The sequence below is a fragment of the Canis lupus genome, chromosome 16 (genome assembly GCF_003254725.2).
Source record: "Canis lupus dingo isolate Sandy chromosome 16, ASM325472v2, whole genome shotgun sequence".
NCBI lineage: Eukaryota > Metazoa > Chordata > Mammalia > Carnivora > Canidae > Canis > Canis lupus.
In genome coordinates this window covers 4,524,384-4,548,587 of record NC_064258.1, presented here as the reverse complement: position 1 = coordinate 4,548,587, position 24,204 = coordinate 4,524,384, and the positions used below count along the sequence as shown (strand labels likewise).

The 24,204-nt window shown below is 33.5% G+C and overlaps 1 long non-coding RNA gene across 5 annotated transcripts in view; it reads right to left on the bottom strand.

The window, feature by feature from the left end:
• LOC112651014 (uncharacterized) overlaps positions 1-24,204 on the bottom strand; it is a 176,170-nt gene that overhangs the window by 61,594 nt on the left and 90,372 nt on the right. For 4 of the 5 annotated variants that reach the window (XR_003130551.3, XR_003130548.3, XR_003130550.3 and 1 more), the window contains exon 2: positions 10,167-10,247. The exons of the other annotated variant lie outside the window; for it this stretch is intronic. This is a non-coding gene — a long non-coding RNA (uncharacterized LOC112651014). The remainder of the gene's footprint in view (positions 1-10,166; positions 10,248-24,204) is intronic. 5 annotated transcript variants of the gene reach the window in all.

The following is a 24,204-nucleotide window of genomic DNA, read 5'->3' as shown; positions in this document are numbered from 1 at the left end:
TACAAAAAGACATTGGGTGACTAAATGGATAAAAATGCACAACTCATCCAGATGCTGCCTACAAGACATTCATCTCAGACCTAAAGTCTCAATCCTAAAGGAAGATTGAAAGTGAAGGAATGGGAAAACATTTATTATGCAAATGGATCCCAAAAGAAAGCTGAGGAAACAATATTTTTATCAGACAAAATAGACTTTAAAACAAAAACTGTAACAAGAGACAATAATTGCAAAGGGAAGAATTCAACAAGAAGATGTGACAGTTGGAAAGAATTATGCACCCAATATTACTGTCCAAATAAATAAATCTATTAATAAATATAAAAGTAGTAGTTGATAGTAACACAAAATTTAGTAGGGAAATTTATCTGTTAGATCCATCTGGTCCAATTGTCTATCGTTTCTTCATTGATTTTCTGTTTAGATAAATTCAGAACATTCGATCTTAAAACACTGAAATACACATTCTTTTCAAGTGCACAGGAATAGTCTCCTCAATAGATAACATGTAAAATGTGTATCCATACACAAGTCTCAACTAATTAAAAAAGATTGAAGTCATATCATGGATATTTTCTGACTAAAATGCTATGAAACTAGACATCATTCACAGGAAAAAATCTGGAAAGAACACAAAATCATAGAGGCTAAATAACATGCTATTAAATGATGAATTGATCAACCAAAAAAATCAAAGAGGAAATGAAAAACTACATAGAAACAAATGAAAATAAAATACCATGTTTCAATATTTAGGATACAGTAAAAGCTGTTATAAGAAGGAAGATTATGGTGATAAAGGCTTACCTCAAAAAGCAAGAAAAACCTCAAACAACCTAACCTTACACGTAAAAGATCTAGAAAAAGAACAAAAAACCCCAAACCAATAGAAGGAAAGAAATAATAAAGAATATTGCAGAAATACATGATACAGAAGCAAAATACCAAAGAAACAAATCAATAAAACAAGAACCTTGTTCTCTGAAAAAGATAAGAAAAAAATTGATAAATCTTTAGCCAGACTCATCCCAAAAATAGGGAAGACTCAAACAAAATCAGAAATGTAAGAGGAAAAATAACAACGGACAGCACAGAAATACAAAGGGTTATAAGAATATTATGAAAAATTATGTCAACAAATTTAACTTAGAAGACAATTCCTAGAAACAGAAAAGTTGTACAGAATGATTACAGCAATAAAAACTAATTGGTAATCCAAAATATACAATCCTTGATCATACAGCTTCACAGGTGAATTTTACCAAACATTTAAGGAAGAGTTAATACCTATGCTTATCAAATTATTCCAAAAAATAAAAGACAAAGGAAAACTTCCAAATTAAGTTTATGAGGTCAGCATTACCTTGATACCAAAACCAGATAAAGACATTACAAAAAAGAGAACTATAGGCCAATATCCCTGATGAATATGGATGCAAAAATCTTCAACAAAGTATTAGCAAACTGAATCTAACAATACATCTAAAAATCATGCACCAAGATCTAGTGGGATTTATTCCCAGGATGCAAAGGTGGTTCAATATTCACAAATCAATGTGATATATCATATTAACAAGAGAAAGGAGAAAAAACATATGATCATTTCAATGGATGGAGAAAAGCATTTGAGAAAGTACAATCTTCATTCATGATAAAAGCCTCAAGAAAATTGGTTTAGAGGGAACATATATAAACATCATAAAGGCTATATATGAAAAAACCTCAGTTAACATCATACTCCGTGGTGAAACCTAAGAGGTTTCTCCCCAAGATTAAGACAAGGATGTCCATTCATTTTTATTCAACTTATACTGGAAGTCCTAGCCACAGAAATCATACAAGAGAATAAAAGCCATCCAAATGGGTAAGGAAGAGGTAAAACTTTCACTATTTGCAGATGACATGATACTATATATAGAAAACCCCACAGACTTCTCAAGAAACCCACTAGAACTGATGAATGAATTCAATAAAGTCACAGGATACAAAATATACAGAAATCTGTTGCATTTCTATATACTAATATTGAAGAGGGAGACAGAGAAATTAGGAAAACAGTCCTATTTACAGTTGTATAAAAATAATAAAATGCATTGGAATAAAGCTAACCAAGGAGATAAAAAATGTCTACTCAATACCATAAACATTGGTGGAAGAAATTGAAGATGCTATGAAATAATGTAAAGATATTCAATGATCATGGATTGGAAGAATAAATATTGTTAAAATGTTTCAGCAATTTATATAAATTTAATGTAATCCTATCAAAATGCCAACAGCATCTGTCACAGAACTAGAACCAAGTAATCATTAAAATTATATGAAAATTTTAAGATTCTGAATTGCCCAAGAAATCTTGAAAATGAAGAACAAAACAACAAAGCTGGAGGTATTCACAATCCCAAATTTAAGGATATACTACAAAGCTATAGGAATCAAAATAGTATAGTGCTGGCACAAAAATAGACCCAGATCAATAGAATGAATAGAAAACTTAGAAATGAACACAGAGGCATATACTCTTCAACAAAGGAGGGAAAAATATGCAATGAGAGAAAGACAGTCTTTTCAACAAATGGTGTTGGGAAAACTGGACAGACACATGCAAATCAATGAAACTAGATCACTTTAATATACCATACACAAAAATAAGCTCAAAAGAGAAGAAGGGCCTAAATATGAGACATGAAACTATAAAAATCCTACAAGAGAGCACAGGTAGTAATATCTTTGACAGTGACTATATAACAACATTCTTCTAGATATGTCTCCTAAGGCAAGGGAAAGAAAAGCCAAACATCAAAATAAAGGTAATATGCAACAAAGGAAACTACAAACCTAAAAGACAAGCTACTGAATGGGACAACACATTTGCAAATAATGTATCTGATAAGGGATCAATATCCAAAATACATAAAGCACTTATACAGCTCAATACACACACACACACACACACACACTAAGCCAATTAAATGGGCATAAGACAAAAACAGACCTTTCTCCAAAGACATACAAATGGCCAACAAAATCATGAAAAGTTGTTGTAACTCACTAATCATTAGGGAAATGCATATTAATACCACTAAGACATATACCCTCATTCCTGTCAGAAAGGCTAAATTCAAAAACAGAAGAAACAACAAGAGTTAGGATGTGTAGAAGAAACAACACTTATACACTATAGGTAAGAACATAACCTGGTGTAGCCACCATGGAAAACAGTATGGAGGTTCTTTGAAAATTAAAAATAAAAATTCTTTGTCACATAATCAAGTATTTCTACTACTGGGTATTTACTCAAAGAGGACAAAAATACTCATTTGAAAAGGTAGATACACCCCTCTGTTTATTGCAGCATTATTTATAATAGCCAAATTAAGGAAACTCTAGTTTCTAACCATCGATAAATGGATAAAAAAGAGGTAGTGTATATAGTGTACATATATATTAGCCATAAACAGGAAAGAAATCTTTACATTCGCAACAATGTGGATGGATCAAGAGGGTATAATGCTACATGAAATAGTCAGTCAGAAAAAGACAAATAGTGTATGATTTCATTCATGTGTAATTTAAGAAATTAGACAAAGGAACAAAGGGCAAAAAAAAGAGAAAAAAAGAACATTCAAATATAGACTGTGAAGATGTTTACCAGAAGGAAGTTCTAGGACGTGGGTGAAAGAAGTGAAGGGGATTAAGAAAATACTTATTCTGATGACCACTGAGCAATGTATAGAATTGTTGAATCACTATATTTACCTGAAACTAATGTAACATTATATATTTGTTAATTATACTGAGAAAAGAATTTAAAGACCTGTTTATGTTTTTGCTACTGCCCCACTGAATCCATGAACATGAGCACCACTAGCTACCAGAGCCAGGCAATCTTGACGTGTTCCCTGGTGGCAATCATGAAAATCCAGGTGCCACATGAGTATACCAACTCTTTTCTCAAGGTGGAGTGAGAGAGACAGCAAAGATGGTGACTTCAGGTTAAGTATTATGATGTAAAAAATAGCTTTTATAGAAAGTCTTGGGAACTTTTCAGTTAGTTGTCTCTGTATGGGGTCTTGGGGCACCTGATCTACATGCATAAACCCTTAAGAAATGATTCTTAGTTCACTACAAGACCCTTGGGCTTTCAAAATAGATGACTTGGAGGTTGATCTCTCAGGTATAAATCCTAAAAGTTGGGCGGCTACATGGGGGTTCACATCTTTCACTTCTTAGAAGCTCAACATTTTTATCTAATTATGGGTTAGGGTTTATGATGAGATTTTTGTCTCAACCTCTTTTACCCGCTTCAATGTGGTTTTTTTCCCCTCATTTGCCCAATGTGGATGATCTACTCAGCTGATTTTTGGGTTTTTAGAGGAAATTGTTCTGTATATATCTGTAGATAAATTGTGTCCATGTAATAAGGTGAGTTTAGGAAGCCACTAAAGTTGCCATCCTGAAATCCTTATTGAATTTTTACTGTAGTAAATGACTCTATTCCAGATTCAAATGCCTGAATGTGTATTCAACAATTAAAATCAGCTTGCCAAACTGCAGAGTTTACCTTCAAGAATTTCAAAGTCTTGGGATTAGAACCATATGAAAGATGAGAAAGTAAACTGGAACAGAATGAAAACAGGGATCCTGAAAAATAGGTTGCTGTAAAATAGAAGACAGATTATCAAGTAGAGAATGAGCCTTATCCAGTTCTAGGATTTTTGTGCCTCACTCCTGCCAAAAGCAATAGAGCACAGGTCATATGGTTCAAATTCCAGTCCCTGCAGCCTCTTGCTGTATTGACCTTGTGCAAGTTCCTTATTTCCTAATATGGATCTCTAATTACAAGGATTGAAAAGAACTTTGTATACCTTTTCATGTATCTGCTTTATCACTTTCCTGTCTCTTTTAATTATCTAACCCATATGTCACTGGCCTTACTTAAATACAATTTCTTTTAAGTACACAGGCTATTATGTAATAAAGCCTTACTGGCAACCTGTGAGAAAATCACATTCTTGGGCCTATCCTAAAATCAGTGAATCCCCAACCATCTACCTCTGGACAAGCCTCTAGGTCTTTAAATTACATCTTCTAGGCCTGCTGGTGGCTATCTCTGATGGTGAACACCCACGGCCCACTGATATTTTATTGGATATAGCTATTTTCCTATAGATGATTTCTTCTGCTTCTCTCCTTCGGACTTGAGGGGAAACATTATTACATAATCAATCCTAGTACGAGTAAGTCTAGGCTATGACATGTAGAAAGCTTTCCAAATGTTTTCTGATTAGGGCAAATTCAAATGGAGAGTACTGAAAAGCTGCTATTAAAAATAATTTCTTTTAGGGCGCCTGGGTGACTCACTGGTTAAGGATCTGCCTTCAGCTCAAGTCATAATCCCAGGACTGAGCCCCGTATCAGGCTCCCTGCTCATTGGGAAGTCTGCCTCCCCCTCTGTCTGCCCCTACACCTCACTTGTGCTGAAACTAATGTAATAACTAAATAAATCTCAACTAAATAAATAAAATATTTAAAATAACAGTTTTTTTTTTAGAGTCTACCAGTCCAAACATAATGTGAGGGTTCTTCTTTTCCTCCTTGTTGTGGGGTCCACTTTAGTCCCTGTCACTAGACTTCTCCAAATTTCTTTTCAGTTTTTATTTTAGGCCCTAAAACATGCAGGCAAATTTCTCTCACTCCAATGTCCACTTTAGTCCCTGACTGTTCATAATTAATATTACAAGAGTGGTTATTTTTTTCCCCATAGAATACTTCTCCTGCCACTATATTTCCTAGAGTGAGTTCCCAACAGTGTTAGAGTACATCTTCTGAAAGTTTAAATTCTCAACTTTTAAACTGTACTACATATTGGGCACAAGTCATCTAATTCAGGAATTATTGAACCAAGTCAGATTTTGTTTTCTAGTCTTCCACTATTCCATTAATCAGATTCTTAAAAGCCTGATCTTAACATGGATCTTTGCCTTAGTTTGAGGAATGCACAAATGTTCAGAATATACACAAGCACACATACTTTCATAAAACACACACTTCTGGCATACAACAAATAAATTAGCAGTAGCATTTTATCGTAAATGCATTCATAAAAAAATTATCAGAAGTGTTAACAGATGACTTTTAAAAATATGCCCCTGGAATAATTCCCTGCATTTTGGTTATTCTGAGAACAATAGCTGGTACTATACTTTGACATTTACATGTAAAATTATAATAAAAAGATGTTACCTATATATTGGAACTCTTGGCTAGCAATATTAAATTTCAGTAATTACTCTAAAAAATGAGAACCATGTACAACCCTTAGTCGTATTTTCTCCTATTTAATATTCACTTCTTATCAACACAGTGTTACATTATACACATATTTATTTCTATTCTCAATGTTTTTTTTTACACATCTCAATATTGCTCTATTTTCTGAGCTGCAGCTCCTTATCTAATTCCTTTCATATATAATCACTTCTCACTTAATATGAGGTATAATCTCCAACTGAAAGCATACTAGGATTAAATACAACATCTGGAAATTTGAAGGGAAACAATTATAGAGCAACAACAAAAAAAGGAAAATGTAACAAAAAGGATTTAGCAGATAGCTTCGATGCTATCTATCTACCACCTGATACCACAATACTTTCTACCTTTATGTTTATAGCTCCTCAAACTACACAAGTAATTCAATGAAGTTCTGTTCAGCAAGCAAGTGTCTATCACTTACTAAGTGTAAAACACTGTGAAATGGCTTGTACTTACACAAAAGACAGAGATATATTGTTTACCATAAATGAGATCACATTTTAAAAGGGGAAATGATTATAGACAAGTAGTTATATATAATTATATACTCAAACAGCAGGGAAAAATGTAGTAGAAAGTTTAGGCCATATATAGAGCAGCATATACAAAAGATTATAATGCAGAAGATAAACAGAAATTCACCTATAAGTGTTCATGGTCTTTCCTCTTTATCAGTTCAGTATTTCACCTTATTTTTTTTTTTACCCTCTAAAGAGAAAATTATGTGTGTGTGGTGGGGAGGCACTTGAGAAAAAAGAGTTATCCTCCTTGAGAATTTGAATACTATTTTAGGAGAAGTGAAGTGCTAAAGCTATTTCCATGATTCTGTATACTATGCAAAATGCAAAAGTTGTTAGGAGACCAAAATATTAAGGCAAAGTGGTTTTGGATGAAACAAAGTGTCATTTTAAAGGAAGAGAATCAGAGCCCTTCATGAATTTCAGATACCAGATAATGAGTAAAAGCTGATTTCAAAAAGAGTGGCTGTGTGTCAGCAATGGACTCTCTTAATGGTTTGAATAATGTTTGAATCTTTTGTATGATCCATGGAACTTAATTACATGAGCCATTAACTTTGAGGTGTTGTAGAAGCATGAATGGGCATGAAGATGTACTGCTGATACACCAGAAAGGTGTGCATGTAGGTATAGTAGGAGTGGTGAGAAGCAGAGAGAACAGAGAAATCATGAAAGACTTAAAAAAAAAAGATTTTATTTATTTATTCACAAGAGACATAGAGAGAAGGCAGAGACACAGGCAGAGGGAGATGCAGGCTCCATGCAAGGAGCCTGATGTGGGACTCGATCCCAGAACTCTGGGATCATGCCCTGGGCCGAAGGCAGATGCTCAATCGCTAAGCCACCCAGGTGTCCCGAAATCATGAAATACTTGAATATATAAGATGGTGGTAGAGCCTATGAGCAAAACAAAAATATTTCTGAGACTCTCCACTGAGGGCACTGTAGTAAATCTCCCAAGTCTGTGGGCAGTGCCACAGGATAATGAAATCTAACAAGATATAGAAAAATTAGAATAAGGATAGAAAGCAAAGAAAATTCCCTAGTGCTATGAAACCTGATAACTAAGTTGTAAAATAGAAGAATTCACCATAATTTGCAAAGCTGGCACCTGATCTATAAAGCAAAAAGAACTCTCTAGAGTCTTAATGGTTCTAAGATCTCAGATCCCTCTCAGGAAATGCCATAATTCACAACTTCAAAGTATTGACTACTAGTAGGACAATTAATCCAATTAAACCTGCAAGAAAGTTTAAGCCTAAATCACTTCAGATTAACTTTAACTCAGCTCTCTGCCTAGAGCTGTGGCATGATAATACTAATGTGTCATTCTTGAAGATAAATATTACTTAAGTGATGATATAAGGAAAGAAAGTGTTATACATGATTAAGGGAAAAAGCAGTCAATAAAAGCAGACTCACAAATACCCAAATGAGACTTTCAAGTAAGTGTGATAAATGTTAAACAAGTAAAACATAAATTAACAGATGGGAAATTTCATCAAAGATAAATGAAACTGTCCCCCTAAATAAATGAAAATGCTACCTATGAAAAATCATATATCAGAAATTATGAATTCATATGATGGTTTTAAAAGTAGTAGATTGAAGACAACAAAGAGGCCATGAATTAGAAGAAAGATCATTATAAATAAAAGTAAAATAAGAAAATTAAGAAAATGTAACAGAGAATCTGAGACTTTTGAACATTAAATAAAATATAAAATATATCTGGAATGCCACAAGGAGAAGATAATGACTAATATTTTACAAAATTAATCAAAGAAATTAATCTTCAAACCCAAGAACCAAAGGAATCCTAAGCAGGATAAATTCAGGTAAAACCATAATAAATCATATTGTAGTCACACTTGTGAATAAGAAAGATAAAGAGTAACTTAAAAAGTTACATTAAGGATGGTCATATTAGATAAAGAGATACAATCATAGGACAGATGAATGACTTCTCAATAAGAATGTTTGAGGATAAAGAGATTGTTAACTCAGAATTCTACATAGAGCAGAAATTCTCTTCTATATGAAAGAAAAATTACATTTTCAGAAACACAAAAATGAGAGATACTGTCTCCAGAAGACATATATATCCATATATAGTATGAAAAGTTTTTCAGGGAAAAAAAGTGATGATATCACATTGAAACCTTAAGATTCAGAATAAAGGGTGATTATATATACTTAAAAAGTATTTTATATTTTTTTCAAAGGAAACTTACTACTTTAGCAAAATACCACCATTTTAAAAGTAAAACAAATGATGAAAACAACATAAAACATAAATGAAGTTTATAATCAGACTATTTTATTACTCATTTAAAATTAGAAGTGCAAGATGAATATTTAAATCTTTAGAACAATCCATATTAACATAAAATAAATATAGCTAAAAAGACAGAGAAAAAGGGATACCTGGGAGGCTCAATGGTTGAGTGTCTGCCTTTGGCTTAAGGCATGACCCCGGAGTTTTGGGATTGAGTTCTGCATTGGGCTCCCTGTGGGAGCCTGCTTCTCTCTCTGCCTATGTCTCTGCCTTCTCTCTGTGTCTCTCATGAATAAATAAATAAATTCTTAAAACAAAAAGACAGAGAATATAAAATAGAACACTAGGAAATTATTCAAACACCTAAAATAAGTTAGGAACATAATAAGTAAAGGAACAAAACACAAATGGGAAAAATACACAACAAAAGCTAACATGGTTGACTTAATAGTGTCAGTCCTTATTTATTTTAAAACAGCTAAACATTTGCTGTAATGGGCACAGATTATGACATAGGGAGAAAAATACCAGGACTTTTAACAGAGAACATTTATATTTTGTGTGTGTGAAAACAGAGAAGCTGGAAGTAAAATAATATAAGATAGTGCTATAGACTGAATGATTGTGTCTCACCAAAATTCATGTTTTAATTGTAATCCCCAATATGATGGTATTGAGAAGTGAAACTTTGGGATGTAATTAGGTCCTGAGGAAGGATCCTTCATGAATAACATTGCTGTCCATATACAGAAGGCCTTTTCCCCTTCTGCCATGTGAGGACACAATGGGGAAAAGACCATTTATGAATTAGGAAGTGGGCATTCACCAGGCAGGGAATCTGCCAATACCTTTGTTTGGATGTCCCAGACTCCAATACAGTGAGAGAGAGAGAGGAAAAAAAAAGGTTTGTTATATATGCCACCCAGTATAGATCATTGTTATAACTGCCTGAATGGACTAACAGATTAGGGTTCCCTGGAGAAAAGAACCAAAGGGACACATACATACTTTCAACATATACTTGACATACATATTATAAGGAATTGACTCACATGATTATAAAAGTTGACAAAGTCCAAGGATCTGCAGTTGGCAAACTGGAGACCAGGAAGACCCAATGATATAGTTCCAGTCTGAAAGAAGGCAGGAAGGAACACCTGGGTGCATCAGTTGGTTAAGCACTTGACTCTTTTTTTTTTTTTTAAATTTTTATTTATTTATGATAGTCACACAGAGAGAGAGAGAGACAGAGACACAGGCAGAGGGAGAAGCAGGCTCCATGCACCGGGAGCCTGACGTGGGATTCAATCCCGGGTCTCCAGGATCGCGCCCTGGGCCAAGGGCAGGCGCCAAACCGCTGCGCCACCCAGGGATCCCAAGCACTTGACTCTTGATTTAAGCTCAGGTCATGATTTCAGAGTCATGAGATTGAACCCCACAAGGTGCTCTATACTCAGCATGGAGACTGCTTGAGATTCTTGCTTTCCCTCTCCCTCTGCTGCTCTCCTGACTCATGCCCACTCTCTCTAAATAAATAAAATCTTAAAAAAAAAAAAAAAGAGGAAAGAAAAAACAATGTCCCAACTCAAAGACAGTTAGGAAGGAGGAAGGTCAGCCTTTTTGTTCTATTTAGGCCTTCATATAATTGAGGGCCACATTTTGAAGCAATCTGCTTTACTCATTCTATTAATTTATTAATCTCATCCAGCAACATCCTCACAGACACATCAGGAATAATATATGACAAAATGTCTGGGCACCTCATAACCCAGTCAAGTTGACAAAGAAATTAACCATCATAATAAGCATAAGACAAGCTAGGATAGCTACATTAGTATATGATACTGTAGGTTTCATGACAGTACTATCAGTGATAAAAAGAGACATTCCATAATGATAAAATAATTAATTCACCAAAAAACCCTAAATGAATAGGTATCTAAAGCAAGAACTTCAAAAGGCAGAAAATATGAACAGAATCAAAGAAAGATGTATATATACCTATAATCATAATTGGATATTTTAACACCCCTTCCTCAGTAAGTAATAGAAGAACTTAGTAAGGTTGTGATTAGAAGTATATTGGCAATAAATTTGACAAAATTGATATATTTTATATGATAGCACCTCTATCACTTTATCTATTTCATCACCAATTTTTTTATTATATTAAAATACTGTTGCCTATATTTGACTATACTTCACATTAGATCTCCAGAATTTATCTGCTAGTTGCAGATTTTTACCCTTATTTTTATTTTTTTTATGATAGTCACAGAGAGAGAGAGAGAGAGAGAGAGAGAGAGAAGCAGAGACATAGGCAGAGGGAGAAGCAGGCTCCATGTACCAGGAGAGCCCGACGTGGGATTTGATCCCGGGTCTCCAGGATCGCGCCCTGGGCCAAAGGCAGGCGCCAAACCGCTGCGCCACCCAGGGATCCCAGATTTTTACCCTTAAACAACATCTCTTGGGAGGCCTGGGTGGCTCAGTGGCTGAGTCCCTACCTTCGGCCTAGGGTGTGATCCTGGAGTCCCAGGATTGAGTCCCACATCAGGCTCTCTGCATGGAGCCTGCTTCTCTCTCTATGTTTCTGCCTCTCTCTCACTGTGTCTCTCATAAATAAATAAATGAAATCTTAAACAACAACAACAACAACAACAACAAACCCACAACATCTCTTGTATTTTTCCACTCTGAAGCATCTGGTAATATTTTATATGTAAGTGATATCATACAGTATTTCTTTCTATGACTTATCTCACCATCATAATCTCAAGGTCCATCATGTTATCACAAGTGGCAGGATTTCCTTCTTTCTCATAGCTGAATACTACATTTTACACACACACCACATTTTCTTTAGTCATCCATTGATAAACACTTAGACTGGTTCCATAAAATTGATGTTTGTAAATTATTATACCCAACAACTACATAATGCATATGATTTCCAAGTGCATATGGAATCTTAATCAATACAGTCAATTAGCTGAGCCAAAAGACAAATGTCTATACTTGTTAAAAGTAACAAAGTCATACAGAATAAGTTTTCCAACAATAACAGTATCAAATTATAAATTAGATATCTGCAAATCCTAAAATGTTTTGAAATTAAACAGCACCCCTCCAAATACTACAAGAACCAAAAAAGGAATCACAAAGGAAAATAGAAATATTTTGAGCTTGTTGAAAATGAAAATATATATTAAAATTTATAGATTGCAGCTAAAGCAGTGATTACAAGGAAATGCATTGCAATAGACGTCTACTCCAAAAGGTAAAATCTATTATTTATCAGTGATAAAAAGAGACATTCCACTTCAGATGCTAGAAACAGAAGAGCATATTACACACAAATAACCACAAAGTGAAGGGGTAAAGCAATACAACAGATATCAGGTCAGGAAAACCAATAATGTAAAAACCTTGGTTTTGAGACTTTAATTACATTTATAAACTCTTAGTAAGGCTGTTTGGAAATAAAAAATAAAGAGACTGACCATTGTATTAAATGAAAGATAATACCAAAATTCCATCAGTTGTTAAAAGAAATGTAGGGAAATATTTTGAAGACCTTTCTAACAAAGACTATTTACCTTTTTAGGTAAATAAAAATAAAAGCAAACAAAATTGAAATAGGAAATTGAACAGATAATTTCAATATCCTTGTATCTATTAAAGACTGCTCTTTTAGGATCCCTGGGTGGCTCAGCAGTTTAGCATCTTCCTTCGGCTCAGGGCAATACTGGAGTCCCGAGATCAAGTCCCACATCGGGCTCCCTGCATGGAGCCTGCTTCTTCCTTTGCCTGTGTCTCTGCCTCCCTATCCCCCCTCTCTGTGTCTCTCATGAATAAATAAATAAAATCTTTTAAGAAAAAAAAGACTACTCTTTTAGTTAAAAAAAAACTTCTACCAAAATTCTACACCAAGACAGCTTCAATAGTAAGTTTAATCAATGACAAATGGAAGAAATTATACCAATTTCACACAAATCCTTAAAAAAAAAAAAAAAAAAAGAAGAGGCCAGAACTCTTTTCAAATCATTTTGTTTATCCCATTATTACCCTCAGAGTAATGCCTGATAAAGACATTATCTTTATGAACATAGGCACCAAAATCCTTTACAAATTATCAAATCAAAGTCAGCATCCTAGTAATAACATAATATATAAAACCCAGTGTATTTATCCGTGGAATACAAGCTTGGTTCAGAAGTTAAAAAATTAACTGTATAACAGAATAACATAGAAATAGTGTATGATCATTGCCGTATATGTAAGTATTTGAAAAATTCAATATAAACTATGTTAAAAAATCTTATCAAATTAGGAATTCAAGGTATTTCATTCACCTGGGACATCTATGTGAAAAACCAGGGACATCTATGAAAAAAAACCTGAGTCTAACATTGAACTTAATGGTAAAATATTTAATGTTTTCTGCTAAGATAAAGAAGACACCTGTATGGACCTTCACCACTTCTATTCCATATTATACTGGAGATCCTAGTCATACAGTTAGATAAGAAAAAGAAATAAAAGGCATGAAATGTAAAGGAAGAAGTTAAAATCTCATTATTGGAAGATGACATTGCTGGATACCTAAACAATCCTTTGAAATCTATACATAAACATTGTTATGGGTTGAATTGTGTCCCTTAAAAATTCATATGCTGAAGTCTTAATCCCAAATACCTCAGAATGTTTGCTTACTTGGAAATAGGGTCATTGCAGATGTAAAAATAATAATACAATAATAGTAGGGGACTTTAATACCTCATTTACAGCCATGAACAGATCATCTAGGCTGAAAATCAACAAAGAAACAATGATTTTGAATGACACACTGGGCCAGATGATATATTCAGAACAGATATATAACAGATATATTCAGAACACTTCATCCAAAAGCAGCAGGATACACATTCTTTTCAAATACAGATAGAATATTCTCCAGAATAGATCACATACTGAGTCACAAATCAGCCCTCAATAAGGACAAATAGCCTGGGATCATATCATGCATATTTTCAGACTATACCACTATGAAATTTAAAGTCAACCCAAGAAAAAATTCACAAAGACCAAAACTATATGGAGGTTGAAGAACATCCTACTAAATAATGAATGGATTAACTAGGAAATTAAAGAAGAAATGAAAATATACATGGAAACAAATGAACATGAAAACATGACAGATCAAAACCTCTGGACACAGTAAATGTGGTCCTAAGAGAGAAGTACATTGCAATACGGGCCTACCTCAAGAAGTGAGAAAAGTCTTAAATACATAGCCTAACCTTACACCTAAAAAAGCTAGAAAAGAAATAGCAAATAAACCTAAAATTAGCAGAAGGCAAATAATAAAGATTAGAGCAAAAATAAAAATAAAGATTAGAGCAAAAACAAAACAAACAGTAGAACAGCTTAGTGAAAACTAAGAGCTGATTCTCTGAAAGAATTAATAAAATGGATAAACTCCTAACCAGATGAGTATCATAAAGAAAAGAGAAAGGACCTAAATAAGTGAAATCATGAATGAAAGAGGAGAGATCAAAACCAACACACAGAAATACGAACAATTCTAAGAGATTCTGAAAAATTATATGCCAACAAATTGGGCAATCTGGAAGAAGTGGACAAATTCCTAGAAACATACAAACTACCAAAGTGGAGACAGAAAGAAATAGAAAATTTGAATGGACCCACAACCAGCAAAGAAATTGAATCAGTAATCAATAATCTCCCAACAAACAAAAATCGAGGGCCAGATGGCTTCCCAGTGGAATTCTACCAGACATTTATTTATCTTTTTTAAAGATTTTATTTATTTATTCATGAGAGACACACAGAGAGAGAGAGAGGCACAGACACAGGCAGAGGGAGAAGCAGGCGCCATGCAGGGAGCCCGATGTGGTACTCAATCCCAGGACCCCAGGACCACGCACTGGGCAGAAGGCAGGCACTAAACCACTGAGCCACCCAGGGACTCCCACTACCAGACATTTAAAGAAGAGTTAATACCTATTCTTCTCAAACTCTTCCAAAAAAATAGAAAAGGAAGGAGAACTTCCAGACTCCTCCAAGGCCAGCATTATTTTGATTCCAAAACAACACCCCCGCCCCCCCCAAAAAAAGTTAATTACAGGCCAATATCCCTGATGAACATGGATACAAAATTTCTCAGCAAGATGATAGCAAATTGATTCCAAAAGTATATTAAAAGAATCATTCACTACAATCAAGTGAGATTTATTCCTGGGCTGCAAGGTGGTTCAGTATTTGCAAATCAATCAAAGTGATACCATACATTAATAAAAGAAAAGATAAGAACCATAGGATCCTCTAATAGATGCAGAAAAAGCATTTTCTAAAATACAGCATTCATTCCTGATTTATAGAAAAAAAAAACAACAACAAAGAAGGGACAGATGGAACATATCTCAACATCTCGAAGGCTACATACAAAGGACCCACAACTAATATCACTCTCAGTGAAGGAAAACTTTTCCTCTCTGGACAGGAACAACACAGGGATGTTCACTCTCATCATTACTATTTAATATAGTAGTGGCAGTCCTAGCCTCAGCAAGCAGACAACAACAACAGAAAAATAAATAAAAGATATTCAAATTGGCAATGAAGAAGTCAAACTTTCACTATTTGCAGACAATGTGATACTCTAAGTAGAAAACCCGCAAACTCCACCAAAAAATTGCTAAAACTGATAACTGAATTCAAGAAAGTTATAGGATACAAAAATCAACATACAGAATGCTGTTGCATTTCTATACACCAATAATGAATCAACAGAAAGGGAAATCAAGGGACAGATCCCATTTACAACTTCACCAAAACAATAAGATACCTAGGAATAAACCTAACCAAAGAAGTAAAATCTACTCTGTAAGGTATTGAATACTTCTGAAAGGCACTGAAGATGACACAAAGGAAAAATATTCTATGTTCATAGATTAGAAGGAGAAGTATTGTTTGATGTCTAATCCATCTAAAGCAATTTACATATTTAATGCAATCTCTATCAAAATACCACCAGCATTTTTCACAGAGCTAGAACAAACAATCCTAAAATTTATATGGAAAGTCAAAAGACCCTGAATAGCCAAGGCAATCTTGAAAAACAAAGCTGCAGGCATCACAATTCTGGACTTCAAGCTTTATCACAAAAAAACAGACATACAGATCAGTGAACAGTATAGAAAACCCAGAAACGGACCTACAGCTATATCATCAAGGAATCTTCAACAAAGCAGAAGAGAATATCCAATGTAAAAAAGACAGTATATTCAACAAATTATGTTGGCAAATTGGACAGCAACATGCAGAATGAAATTGCATCCCTTTCTTACACCATTCACAGAAATAAATTCAAAATGGATGAAAGGCATCTAGAGGAGAACATAAGCAGCAACCTATTGACATCAGCCGATTGGGCCTTCATCAAGATAAAAAGCTTCTCCAGAGCAAAGGAAACAATCAACCAAACTAAAAAACAACCTACATAATGGAGAAAATATTTGCAAATGACATATCTGAGGAAGGGTTACTATCCAAAATCTACAAAGAAGTTATGAAACTCAGCAACCCCAAAATACATAATTCAGTTAAGAAATAGGCAAAAGACATGGACAGACATTTCTCCAAAGACATCCAGATGGCTAACAGACACATGAAAAGATTCTCAATGTCACTCATCATCAGGGAAATACAAATCATAACCATGATGAGATGGTACTTCACACCTGTCAGAATGGCTAAAATTAATGTAAGAAACAGATGTTGTTGAGGATGTGTAGAAAAGGAACTCTCTTATACTGGTGCAGCCATTCTGGAAAACAGTAAGGAAATTCCTCAAAATGTTAGAAATAGAATTACTGTATGACCCATCAATTGTGCTACCAGGTATTTACCCAAAAAAATAAAATAAAAAAAAATACAGATTCAAAGGGGCACATGCACCCTGACATTTACACCAGCATTATCAACAATAGCAAAATTATGGAAAGAGCACAAATGTCCATCAACTGATAAATGGATAAAGAAGAGGTGGGATACACACACACACACATACACACACACACACACACACATACACACAATGGAATATAACTCATCCATTAAAAAGAATGAAATTTTGCCATTTGCAACAACATGGATGGAGCTAGAGTGTATTATGTTAAGCAAAATAAGTCAGAGAAAGAAAAATACTACATGATTTCACTCATTTGTGGAGTTTAAGAAACAAAACAGATGGACATGGAGGAAGGGAAGAAAAAAGAAGCAGAGAGAGAGAGAGAGAGGGAGAGAGAGAAACCATTAGAGAATATTGAGACTGAGACTCTTAACTATTGAGAACAAACTGAGGGTTGATGGAGGGAGGTGGGTAGAGGTTGGGCTAAATGGGTAAGGGTTGGGCTAAATGGGTGATGGACATTAAGGAGGGCAGTTGTGATGAGCACTGGGTACTATATGTAAGTGATAAATCACTAAATTCTACACCTTAAACCCATTTTATCCTCTGCATTAACTAGAATTTAAATAAAACTTGAAATAACTTAAAATTTTTTAAAAAGTATGCTAAACTTTACTAATAAATATAATGACAGATTTTGAATGCTGATTCAATTTAATTAGGAATATTTTAAAATAATTATTAAGGGAAAATTATGACCTGAGTGAAAATTTTATATTATACATATTATATCTAAAAAGTATATTACTTGTCTTTTCTTATTACTATAGGTTATGTACCTGTTTATATTATTGCTTTTTAGTGTTAGAAAAGGCAAAAAAAAAAAAAAATCAACCACAATCTCACATATGTTAATAATGCTAGAGACGGCTTTTTACTTAGTGTAATAATGGCTTTTCTATCTAAATGATGTTGTAATTCATTGAAATAGTATTTGTTGTGCCCAAGATTGCAAATCCGAGAAACCACCAAGGAGCCGACACAGATGCAAGCACACGAGGGTTTGTTAGCAAGCTCGAGCTTGGGTCCAAGTATACCCAACACGGAGCAGGGACTTGGACCCCGAGGTGGGTTCCAGCTGGATTTTATAGGGGATTTCCAGAAGGGGTGGAGGAATTTCTTAAGCTCTGTTTACATTCTGATATGGGGCTTTTAAGGGCATTGCGCTGTTTTTTCCTGTAACTGAAGTAGGGTAAAGTTCAGCTCTTATTCACAGGGGTCTGGGATGGCTGTACTTGTGCTAACGCTGAACTTAAGGTGGAATGGCCTTAATTTTCTCGGCCTCCACAGTATTTAAATCAATATTGTCTTTGAATTATTTAATAAGAGACTACTTTATGCTATAAGATATTTGATTAAAGACAAACTGTTTAACATAATTTGAATATAATTTACTTAGCCAGGTGTGCTCACCTAGTTAATACCAAACCTTACTTAGTCAAAAGGTCAACCAAGTACACAAAAGTTTTCATTCAGATGGTTTGAAAGAAGTATTACTGAAAACTCTAAATTTAATATCCTCCTGTACTCACACTCCATCAATGATAAAATTATTACAAGTACTTTAATTAGTAAAGATTTCTGATTGTGGGAATTTCAGAGTGTTAAAAAACCCACATACACTTTTATGGACATTTCCAAATGCTTTAAACATTCCCCACTCCAGCCCATTATTTGGAGTTCAAGGACAATATAAGAACTAATTAGGCAGTAAGGTCCGCATCCAGAGTGACTGAAGTGTTCTATGATAATGTTGTGGTGATGATGGCAAAGCTCTGTAAATAGGAAAGACCATCTTTGAAATGGATGATTTTTATGGCATGTACACATTTTAGCTCATAGAGCTGTTTTTTTTTGTTGTTGTTGTTGTTGTTGTTTGTTTTGTTTTGTTTTAAGTAAATCAATCAGGCAAACTTTGAATAGATGTGCTTTCAAGATGCTTTTAAGAACACTAGAAAAAAAATCTGAACAGTCAAAAAGCTGAGGAAAATCTGTGTGGGCATTAAGTATGTATTGCTTGTATTGTCATTCACAATGCTTCCTGTCATGTATCTTGTTGTTTTGAATGTTTTTGCTGTTGTTGCTATTGTTACTCACAGTGGTGTTGGTGTATATGCTACTGCTACCAGAGAAATGCTGGGAAGCAAGCAATATGTCCTCTGCTATCTCTTGGTGAATAAAATCAAGCCACTCACAGGTATTGATGTGTTGGATAGGTACCAATTAATAGAGACACCTGTGCATTTGGGAGATTTTAAGATTTAATTAACTTTTCCGTATCACCTAAATAAAATATATGATAGCAGAAAATATCAGTCTAAAATTATCCTTCCCATCTATGAGTTATCATATATTTTATGTGCATTTATCAATATTGAGGTATCTTTCATTTATGTCTATATACACTTTTAACTAATTTCTTCTACAATATATGAGCTCATTGAGGGCAAACAGATGCACTCTCTTTTATCTTTATATCTTTTAAAAATCCAGAAAAGTTTGCAAATAGAGTACTCAGTAAACATATGTTGTATTAATCTAAGAAACTCCTTATAAAGAAAGCATATGGACCATTTCTGCTGCAATATGCTTAGGCCTTTAAAACAATTTTTTTAAAAGACAAGAAATTCACAATATGTATCACTTAAACATAATTATTATTAAAATGTTTTTGTGACATATAAATGATTTGATTAGCCTTTACTGTAGTTTGGTTTTAAATTTTGGAATATTAAATATTTGCAAACCAGTTTTTTCATTTTCTCTTAATTTTTCAAAATTGGGAGACATCTTATAGTCCTTTAAAAAGAGCTTTAACTAAAAATAATATTACACTGACAATAAAAGTAATATTGAAATTTTAAAGTAATTTATCCTAAGTTAACTGTTTTCTGAATTTAAATGATGAGGAAAATTATTTCCCTATTCCAATTCTAGCATTTTATTTTGTATGACATCTAACAGTTTATGTTAATTCAATAATTTTGATTTGCATACATCAAATTGATTTATGAAATGCTTGAATGTCAGAAAATAATCATGTCAGCAAATGGCAACAATCTGATTTAGTAGTAGTACAAATAACATTTTGAATATAGATTTCTACATATTTTAGGTATCTCATGGAAAGGATTTTATTACTAATATAATTTTATGAAATATGTTTATAAAAATTATAAATATCAAGTGAAAATTATATAGATTTTAAAATCAGGACACTGCAGTTTAAATCAATCAGAGATGAAAAGTAATAAAACCATTAAGACAGACACAAACACTTAGTCCTTGGGAGTTAAAACTGTACCTATTTTATGAAAGGAACATACAGTGTCCTATTCAAAAGGCAATATTTTAGAATCCATAATTAATTGGTATAATTAGGTATTTTACAATTATGTTTGCATGTAAGAGTAAGTAGATTCAGTAGTTTACCTAATGTCACATAATATGTCACACGCATTTTGTGTTTTACTTCTTAAGGTTCAAACTATGTAACAAACCAAATTATAGTTTCAATTGGTATTTTCACAACCAAATGTTCAAATTCTGGCTCTTCAACATATATTTTGAATATTAATAAGGCCCTGATTGCCTTTGAATTTAAATAAAGTAATATCACGTTCCTCATCCGTGGCTATGAATATCACTAAGAAGAAAATCCAGTTCTTCAGTGGCACTGAAATGAAACACATTGGTGGGTATTATTGTTTAATTATAAGACACATTGTAATGATAGCAACATCATGGTGACTTGGATTATGGTTTCTTCTGGGTATTGCTATCTATGTACCATAGGCATACTTTCTGCTAAACTTGTCATTTTTGTTCTGCTTTAATATTCCATTAGATAGGAGATCCCTGGATGGCTCAGCGGTTTAGCGCCTGCCTTTGGCCCACGGCTCGATCCTGGAGTCCTGGGATCGAGTCCCGTGTCGGGCTCCCTGTGTGGAGCCTGCTTCTCCCTCTGCCTGTGTTTCTGCCTCTCTCTATGTCTATCATGAATAAATAAATAAAATCTTAAAAAAAAATTCCATTAGATAGTTAATTACTGTTAAATATTTACGGGTTATTTCTAGTTTATAGAATTTAATGTAAAGTTTCCAAGTTGTATTTTTTTTACATCTGCATTTGACAAAAAAAAAAAAAAAAAATCACTTTCAAGGCCTACTAAAAGTGGATGAATATATTTGGTTTATTTACATATTTTTAAATTATGTGTTTAATCCAAATGATATTTCAAAATATTAAAAAAATTCTTTTGTAAATATCTTTAAAAAGATGAATAGATCATTAGTGATCATTTATTAAAATTTAAATTATCAAAATAATCAATCTTTCTTTTTTTTGGGCAGTTAGTAGTATTAACAATAAAATCTGATGTTTGGTCCAGCATCACATTGTTTTAAAGTATTCTCTGATACAAAACAAAATCCTATAACTACAGAGCTAGAGTACAGGACACTGAGATATAGAAAAAGAAAAAAAATAATTCTTATTTTCAGTTTTCAGAGAAAGAAACCACAATGGACCTACTGTCAAATACAAACAATTCATGGACCAAATTTATGTCTCCTTTCATATGATCGCAAGCTGGCCTGAAAACTTAAGCAGGGATCTTGTATCTCTTTCCCATAAGGATACAGCCAAGTGATGGAAAGAAAGAAGAAAATACCTTTAAAGTCCTCCTTTCTGGATCTCATCTAATCCCTTCTTATCTTTTTAGTAATAAAAACAACCTCACAGCAAGTGAAATTTCTATATTCAAATGAACCTCCAGAAAAAAAAATGGCTTCTTGATGTACAGTCCCATCTACCTTTCTTAGGTTAGAAATCACTTTATTCCTGACAGTGAATTTCTGGACACAGTGGAAATGGCAGAAAAAGGAAAGGATGGGATATATGGCACTGACTCTTCTCTTTTTCCTGGAAGTAAGTGCATATCTACGAGATTACCATCACAATCTATGCCATAAACAGATCTATCACCTCCCAAAGCTTCCTTCAACCCTCTTTATTACATTTGTGCTGTAAGAACACTCAGCATAAGAGCTACCCTTTTTGTAGATGTTTAAGTATGCAAGACAGTGCTATAAGCTCTATACTGTACAATAGATTTCTTCGTGTAGCCACTATGGAAAACTTTATGGAAGTTACTCTAAAAATTAAAAACATAATTGCCATATTATGCAGAAATCCCACATCTGGGTATATATCCAAAAAAAACAAAACAAAAAAAAAACTGAAATTGAAATTACGGTCTCAGAGAGCTTTCTGCACTCTCATGTTCATTGCAGCATTATTCACAATAGCCAAAAAGGAAATAGAAACAAACTTAAATGTCCATCAGTGGATGACCAAGATAAAGAAAATGCCGAATATACATAGAATGGAATATTAGCCTTAAAAAAGAAGGAAATCCTACCATTTGCAACATGGATGAATCTGGATAATATTATGCAACAGCATATGCTAAATGAAATAAACCAGACACAGAAGGGCAAGTGCTACATGATACCACTTAGCTCTTCCCTAAGGGTGTAGATCTTGCAGCTTTTTGGTCAGGTTTATCTCTAAGGAGTTTCATTCTTCTGATGTATTATAAATTGCATAATTCTTTTGATTTCAGTTTCTAATGATTTATTACCAATATAGTATTGATATTTGTATTTTGATTTTATATCCTGTAACCTTACTATTATCACGTACTAGCTTTTTATATATTCAGCTGGACTGATACATAGAATGTTGCATACAAATAAAGATAACTTATTTTTGTTTCTTTCCATTCTGTATAATTCTATTGGTTTTTCTTACCTTACTCTACCAGCTAGAATATATCGTGCAATGTCAGGCAAATGTAGTGAAAGCAAATATTTTGGCCACTCTCCCAATCTTAGAGGGGGCAGTTTATCTCAATAATTAAATATGATGTACATAAATGGCTGTCATATTTTGTCAAATGCTTTTTCTGCATCAATTACAATAATCATGTGGTTTTTATTTTTCAGTTTCTTAATATGGTAAATTACATTAATTGTTGAATGTTTTAAAACCTGTATACCAAACAACAACAACAACAACAACAACAACAACAAAGAAAAAACCTGTATAACTGGAATAACCTCCAATGGGTTATGATGTATGTCCTGTTTATATAGTATTGAATTCCATTTGCCATAATTTTATTCTGGAATCTACTTATACATATTAGGTTCCATGACTTCATTCCTGAACTCACTGTTCATTTTTTTTTTTAAATTATCTTTCCTCTCTGTGTTTAATTATAAATACTTTCTGTTATGATGTCTTTAGGTTCACTAATGTTTACTTCTGCAGTGGATTGTCTGCTATGAATATACCATTCAGTGAATTTTTTATCTCATGTATTTATCTCTAGTTTTCATTTCTAAGATGTGTAACTGTTTGCAACTTCCATTTGTTTCCACTTAATTTTTTGAATATACCGAATACAGTTCATAGAAACTGTTGTAATGTTCTTGTCTGTTAATACTAAAATATATTTTAGTGTAGAGTCTGCTTATAGATTTATCTTTCTCTTCATTATGAGTATTTTCTTGCGTTTTGCATGGTTAGTAAATTTTATTGGATTCAGACATCATGAATTTTATTTTCTTTCGTGTTGAATAGTTTTGGAATCCTGTAAGTGTTCTTGTGTTTTGTTTGGAATTCAGTAATTTAGCTGGAAAAGCTCAATCCTTTGAGTCTTATTTTGAAGGTTTATTGGGCAGTACCAGTGTAATGCTTGGCCTCAGGCTATTTAGTCTCCATTCATCAGCTCAGGCTAGTTACTCCCCATTCATCAACTAGGAGTCTTGGTATATTTATTCAATTCTTAATCTTGAAGCTTTCTATTTTAGCTATTGAGAATTTACAATATTCCTGGCTCCATATGAATTCCAAGCACTCTATATCCTTAATAATATCTAGTATCTGTAACCTTTCTAGCTTCAAGTAGCTTCTTACATTCATGAGCTAATCTGTATTTTGCATAGAGTGTTGTTTCTGTGCAAGTATTTCTATTTAGGTTGCCTGTCTTAGGGGGTCTAGACCTGTTGATCTACCTGTACTCTCAACTT